This window comes from Aedes albopictus, chromosome 3, assembly GCF_035046485.1.
Source record: "Aedes albopictus strain Foshan chromosome 3, AalbF5, whole genome shotgun sequence".
In the NCBI taxonomy this organism is placed as follows: domain Eukaryota; kingdom Metazoa; phylum Arthropoda; class Insecta; order Diptera; family Culicidae; genus Aedes; species Aedes albopictus.
In genome coordinates, this window is record NC_085138.1 from 287,108,999 (window position 1) to 287,115,886 (window position 6,888).

The following is a 6,888-nucleotide window of genomic DNA, read 5'->3' on the forward strand; positions in this document are numbered from 1 at the left end:
ATGAGTACCAGTGGAAATCGTATGTTTAAGTTATGGCTAAATTCCATATGGCGTTTTTATGAATTCCTTACGGTTATTTGCCTGAGTGTACCGCAGCGCTATCTGCGTATGAAAGTTCAACCTTCATGCGATAGTGTGCGTTACTGATTGTATGCGGATACCAAAACATACGCACACCATCTTCCCTTATGGCAAATCACGAACACTGTTACCTAGAGCTTCCACTTTGAAACGCTTAGAGAGAATCAAAGTGTCTGAATATACGAGGTAAGACATTCCCGCAAATGTCAAACTTAACTCACCAACATATCTGCGTTAGTTATGAAAAATGTTCGTTTTTGTTCCTCAGTCGAACTATTTTAGTTAAATTTGTGCCGTTTAACAGTTTTTAACTATTACTTGCAAGGATCGACTGAAATTCTTAACTATGAACTTTTAGTGGCCACGCAGACTTTATTCTTGAAACGGGTTTATAATAAACCCGTTTCAAGAATAAAGACTGCGTAGCCACTAAAAGTTCACAGTTTTTAACGTGTATAATTTACGTTGACTAGGTATATATTCGAGCCGTCTTTCGTTTGTCACTAGAGTTGCGGTCGATCGTAAGTGATTTTATTGAAAAAAATCGATTTTCCATTGCGCTCATGTTGTTTACTTTTAGCACCATGTCCAAGTGCCATGTTCCAAGCTGTGGCAGTAAGCTTGTCCCAAAGAAAAAGCAACGACAGAATCAGAAAAACGATGTGACCCGGATCTCTCTCCATAGATTTCCGACCAATGAGAGATTGAGGCGAAAATGGCTGAAATTCTTTGGCCAAAGTTTATGACTGGGAGACGACGCGTCGTGGCAGTAGCTGATTACTTGACACATGGTAATTAGCTGGCTATATGCGAATATTAAAACGGGACATGCCACAAAAGTTCAGCCTATTGGACGCAGTGGCTTAAGGACAGACTTGTTAGAATCCCAAAATGGCCGCCACAATGGCCGACTTTGGCACCTACTCACGATTTTAAGAGCACAAATCTCTTCGTAAACAAAACCAGCGCACCTGATCTTCTTGCTTTAAGCTTATTACAAGTGAGCAAGAACAGAATAATAAAATTCACCTGTGTTTGAAGCTTGCTTCTTGAGATACGTGCTTCTGAAATTTTGATGCACGGTTGAAGTGGGATTTCAAGACGGTTGTCGCTTTTTTCGATTCCTTTTTGCGTCCAAAACAACTGTGCAAAAGTTGGGAGCAATTGGTTGCTTCCCCGCATTCCGCATTGCGATTGAAATTTGTATGGAATTTAGTATGGAAAAACGTTCTTTTTTGCATTTTTGTCATAAATTGATTTTTTTCGTCTTAAACGATCTAAATAATGACGTTAAAGTATAGCCAAGGATATGCTGAAAAACTTTGCCGAAGACCGCAAAGTAATCCGACACTTGTGAAAAAAGTTATAACGTACAGATTGCCCGATGGTGCTTAACATTTAACATGTAAAGGAATAACATCAATAATAACATCTCAATTTTAAGCCTAAGTTACCAGGCGAATAACTTTTTTCACAAGCGTCGGATCACTTTGCGGTCTTCTGCAAAGTTTTTCGGCATATCCTAGGCTATACTTTATCGTCATTAGTCACATGGTATTAGACAAAAGCATTCAACTTATGAGTAAAATGCAAAAAACTACGTTTTCCCACACTAACTTCCATACAAATTTCAATCGAAATGCGGAATACGGGGACGCAACCAAACGCTCCCAAATTTTGCACAGTTGTTTTAGACGCTAATACAGATTGAAAAACCTTTGTTCCGGGTTGATACATACAATGAAATTTAAAGTTTCTCCATACAACGTTGACCCACTCTAATGGATACTCGCAACTACTTTGTTTGCTCCCGGCATTTTTCACCAGATTGCTTGGAGATCTACAATATTCTGGGAGAAAATATGCAGCGACGGTGTTTTCGTCAAGGAGGTACTCACGCAAATCTATGATTTTTGCAATCTCCTAACCGAGCTCCCAACTTATATTTCTTTCAGCGATTCTCAACATACGAATTCCGGACAATTCAAAACGCCGATCTTCAAAACATCCAACCGGTGTTTCGTACCAACAATTTGTGAAGGGCATGGACTCAAGCAGAAATTTAGAGTCTACTACCTTAGAGCCATCCTTCGAGCGAACGGATACGAGTGAGACGAGTGACTTAGTTGTTATGTCCTCGGTGCAACATGAAGCACGATCTTTTACTGCAGTAAGTTCTCTTTGGCAGCAAAAGGTTCGGCAGATGGAGCAGAAAATGAGCGCCATGGAGCAGGATCTGCAACATAAGGACTCCGATATACGCATTCTACATGCACAAAATCACAGTCTGAAGAAAAAGTTGATCGAAAGCCAAAAGATCATGTCGGATGTTGGCAATGTGCATGACAGTCAAGTGATTTCTAAGGCCCGTGAATTACTTTCATCGAAGTTCACGAACAACCAGGTCGATTTGCTCCTTGGACAGAAGTCCAGAGTGAGGTGGACCAATGAGGAATTGGCGCATGGTCTCAGTCTCCGGTACTTCGGTGCCCCGGACACGATTTCGTTACCAAAACCCTCCAATATCCTTTGCCCAAGCTAAGCTGTCTGCGAAAGCAAGCCGCAAGGATGGACTGGACATGCGTCAAGGGTTTTTGGAAGATGTGTTGAGTATGCTTAAAGCGAATTCCAACTGCATGTCCGAACAAGAAAAAGTTTGCGTCCTCCTGTATGATGAAATGACATGCAAAGAAATATATGAATACGACAAAAAGCATGCCGATGTCCTCGGGCCTCATTCAAAAATGCAGGTAATTTAAGCTTTAAATAACCTCAAGTTAATTGTTTCTCGTAGGATTTTCGATAGAAATGTGCACTCAAACACTAAAACAGTATTGGAATAATATTAGTTTAATTACATATTATTCATTGCTTTGTGGGGGAAATAGAAGTTGATGGTTTTACGAATACTTTAACTTTTGGCTGTACAGTTTTTTTTATTCAATTCTATTTTAAACTATTAAAAACCTTTTCTTTTTCTTTTAGGTAATGATGATCAAAGGGCTGTTTTCTGACTGGAAACAACCGATCCACGCTGGTTTCGATGTCAACATGAGCTTGATATTACTGAATGAGACCATGTCCAAAGTTTACGATGCAGGATTTGAGGTGGTTGCCACTACTTCTGATTGCGGTGGCGCTAATGTCGGAATTTGGAGTAATGTCGACTAAACGAACTAACGCATATCCCACATCCCACGACACAGCGTAAAATTTTCCTTTTCGCTGACGCACCTCATATTCTAAAACTTATGCGAAACTGGCCATTGACAACAGGTTCAAATTACCAGACGGAGTCACCATTACAAACAAGTCTCTATGGAACTTGGTTTGTAAGGAACAGACCGAAATCAGCGATATTTTTTCTTAAAAGAAGATCTCCTTACCTGTCAACGTAGCCATAGGCAAAATGTGGCAATCGCCGCCAAGCTTCTTTCACATGAGTGTTCTATTGCTCTACAACGGAAAGTCAACACTCCCGAGTCCAAACGGCTGGATGAGTTCATCCCGATGGTGAACAATTAGTGGGACGTTTTCAATTCACGGAGCCCCAGTGAAAGTCAAGTTCTAGAAAGGCCGTATGGTATGAACATTGAAGATCAAAACAAAGCCCGAGATCGAGGAATTCATGAAAACCGCCATTTCTCTTAAGCAGACATGCATGCAGGTACATATATTTATAAACTAATCATGAACCTTCTTTTTTAAATTATTTTTCTTATTTCAACAGCTCTTTCAGAAAGCAATCTCATGTCCATCTGTTCACTGCGCGGTCTGTTCGCTGAAATGAAAAGTCGGTTCAACATATCGTATATAATGACTTGCAAACTTAATCAAGATGCCCTGGAGAGCCTTTTCTCAGTAATCAGAGCAAGGGGTGGAGGAAACGATCATCCTTCTCCGCTCGAATGTCTTTGTCGGCCAAGAGTTATCATTCTGAAGAAGAACATACAATTCGTCTCTACCGGTCAATCGACTAAGCACAGCGGTGGCGAGGAATTCGCTATCATGGATGTTCTACGCCCTCTTAGAGCATCGGAATCTCCAGATTTGGACAACAGGTGGAGATAGAGGCAGAGATGAGACTTTCGAGGATGATGGTATTTCCGAAGATTTGAAAACTATTGAGAACGTAGAAGAAAGTTCTTCTAGTTTCCGATTCTAATGAAGACGGGCTTGAATACATTTCAAGACTACAGCACGGAAATTCATGAATAAACATCCGTTCGCAGAAAGTGTCTCATACACAACTCATGATTCGTATGTTCAACTGGGCCATTTTCACCTACTGGATCATGATTACGTATACCCTAGTACATAAGTGACCCGATTTTGTCAGCTCCTTTCCGGAACACATTTTTTCCTCCCGTCAAAAATTTAAACAGATATTCACACTTTTTATCCCTCTATGTTCTGCCTTTCAGCAGTAGTTTGATGATGATCTAAAATTAATTGGTCAATATATGACCGTTAGCTAATGAGAGCAAAAAGTTCGTCGTAAAATGGGGCTGACAAAATCGGGTCCGTACTGTAGTTACATTGATCATCTTTCTCACGGTGAGTTTTTCAAGCCGTCAACAGAATGGCAGGGAGAAGCCAAAAAAAAATCGATTTTTTTTTTAACTTTCGAGAACAAAATCTCGATAGAAAAATGTGTCGATCTCGTCACGTATTTCGTATGGCTGCGAACGTACATTCGAATAAATACATTGAACAGGTTGCTTAAAACAGACAAACAGAAAAAAAACAATCCGTAGAACGGCTAGAAAAGCCTTTGAATGCTCCATTGAAACTAGATAAAAAAAGGAAGAAGATTTTAATGTAAATTTGCAATTTATGTGCGTTGTATTAAATGTAAGATGTATACCTAAATAAAGTGCGATCGTTGCAAGGTTTTGTCCATCAAAATTTGAATTGACATTTGACTATAAAAATCGTTGATTATAATTAATTTATGGAACTCAATATATTATTATTTCCATTGAAGCTTGAGCAGCGTATCATTGTCGTTATTTTTAGCCATTTAGTCATTTTTGAAATTTCCATATAACTGTGCAATCATCATAACTAATTTTTGCTTTTTTTTTTCGCTAATACATAAACATTTGCGGGAATATCTTACCTTGTATATTCAGATACTTTGAGAGAGAACCACCATGTCTTGTCGCTAACGTTTGCATAGAAAAAGGCAAGAGAGGGCATTCTTTCTATTTTTATTCTTTGGTTTAGGTTTCCTATGATGATCTTGGCGTCGTGTCATGGGTAGTTATCGTACTCGTGCTCGAGTTGCGCTCAGAATACGTCCTTGTCATCATCACTGCTTCCGGAGTTCGGGCTATGCACGTAAGTATGGTACGGTTATCTAAGCCCCTGCTCATTAGTTCAGTCTTTCAAAAATATCGTATCGTAGGTACCTGCGAAGTTAAGAAACTGAAAGCATTTTAAATATGATCATTGATCATCTTTATGATTGTCTCTAATTTTGATTCATAGCTGTGCGGTGTTTATCTTAATTAATGCATGTTTTTATTAACCCGTTAACGCCCAAGGTGTCTCACAATTTAAATCTTCAAATAAATTTGTTATCAAAGGTCAAATTCCAATAAAATAAGCATGATTTCACGATAAAAATTGAAGTCTATGGTATAGTTCCAAAAAAATTATTCATTGTAGGTCCTCAATATCTGATAAATTTCTCAAGTTCTATTTCAGCACAACTTCTACGCTATCGTTATATTCTGATCCGTATAGATACAATACAGCTATAAACAAGTGAGAGAGATGATAACCACTCAAAAAGAATAAAAGAAGGACTTATAAATTGGGGCAGCAATATAACCCGATAAACGCCTTAAAGTATGCAATGCATGGTTCTTGTAATTTCATGTAATTTCGGCTGCAGTGTTCAACATTTCTCATTTTTTTTCAACAAATCAAATAAAGAGAGCGCACTATGCGTAGCATAACCAAACGTTAAAATACTGTAGAAGTTAGATTTTACACAGATAATAATTTCTAATAAAGTAATTTAGTTTTTCCTTCAGCAGCCCACAAACTCTCTTTAAATAAATTTTGCATATTTAAACAAAAATCGTGTTAAGTACTGTTCCTTTTAATTTATATCCTTTGACAGATACGCATTCGACCTCAACTATAAGGTCGTCTTCGGTGTCTCGTACTTACAAGTACCGTAAACCGGGGTCAAATTGATCAGCGGGGTGAAATTGATCATTCGCGTACTACATTGTAATTCCATACTAGAAACTCTGAAGCGTCGTAATGATCTTGAACGTTTTACGTCATCTGGTTCGTAGATGTCTAGAAATGAGTGTAGACTTTTATTTTTTTAGAAAAAAGTTAGTCTTGCCTTATTTTTTTTAGGATTTTGCAATGCATTTCTCATTAGGCTGAAATCATTGCTACTAAACAATCGATTGCTAATAGGACTTCCCGTAAATTCTCTGTTTTAACATTTTTGTGGAGCCTTGATGGGGAAGTTATGTAGCTATTCTGAACATGAAATAGATTAAAAAAGTTAATTTTATGATGAAATAGTCATTTATTGTGATAGAAATCACTTAATTCTAATGAAATTGCCTACATTTAGGCGTTTAAGGTGAAATTACAAAATTTAATTTTGCATTTTGAGTATTAAATTCACTAGTTATAAGATTTTGAATGCTTTATTTGGTTTTAGAAGACCAAAATTAAGCGGAGAAGGAAATTTTCCTTTTCAACCGATGCCTAATTGTAAACTGATCAATTTCGCCCCAAACTGGCATTTCCAATTTTTTTATTTTTGAAGTT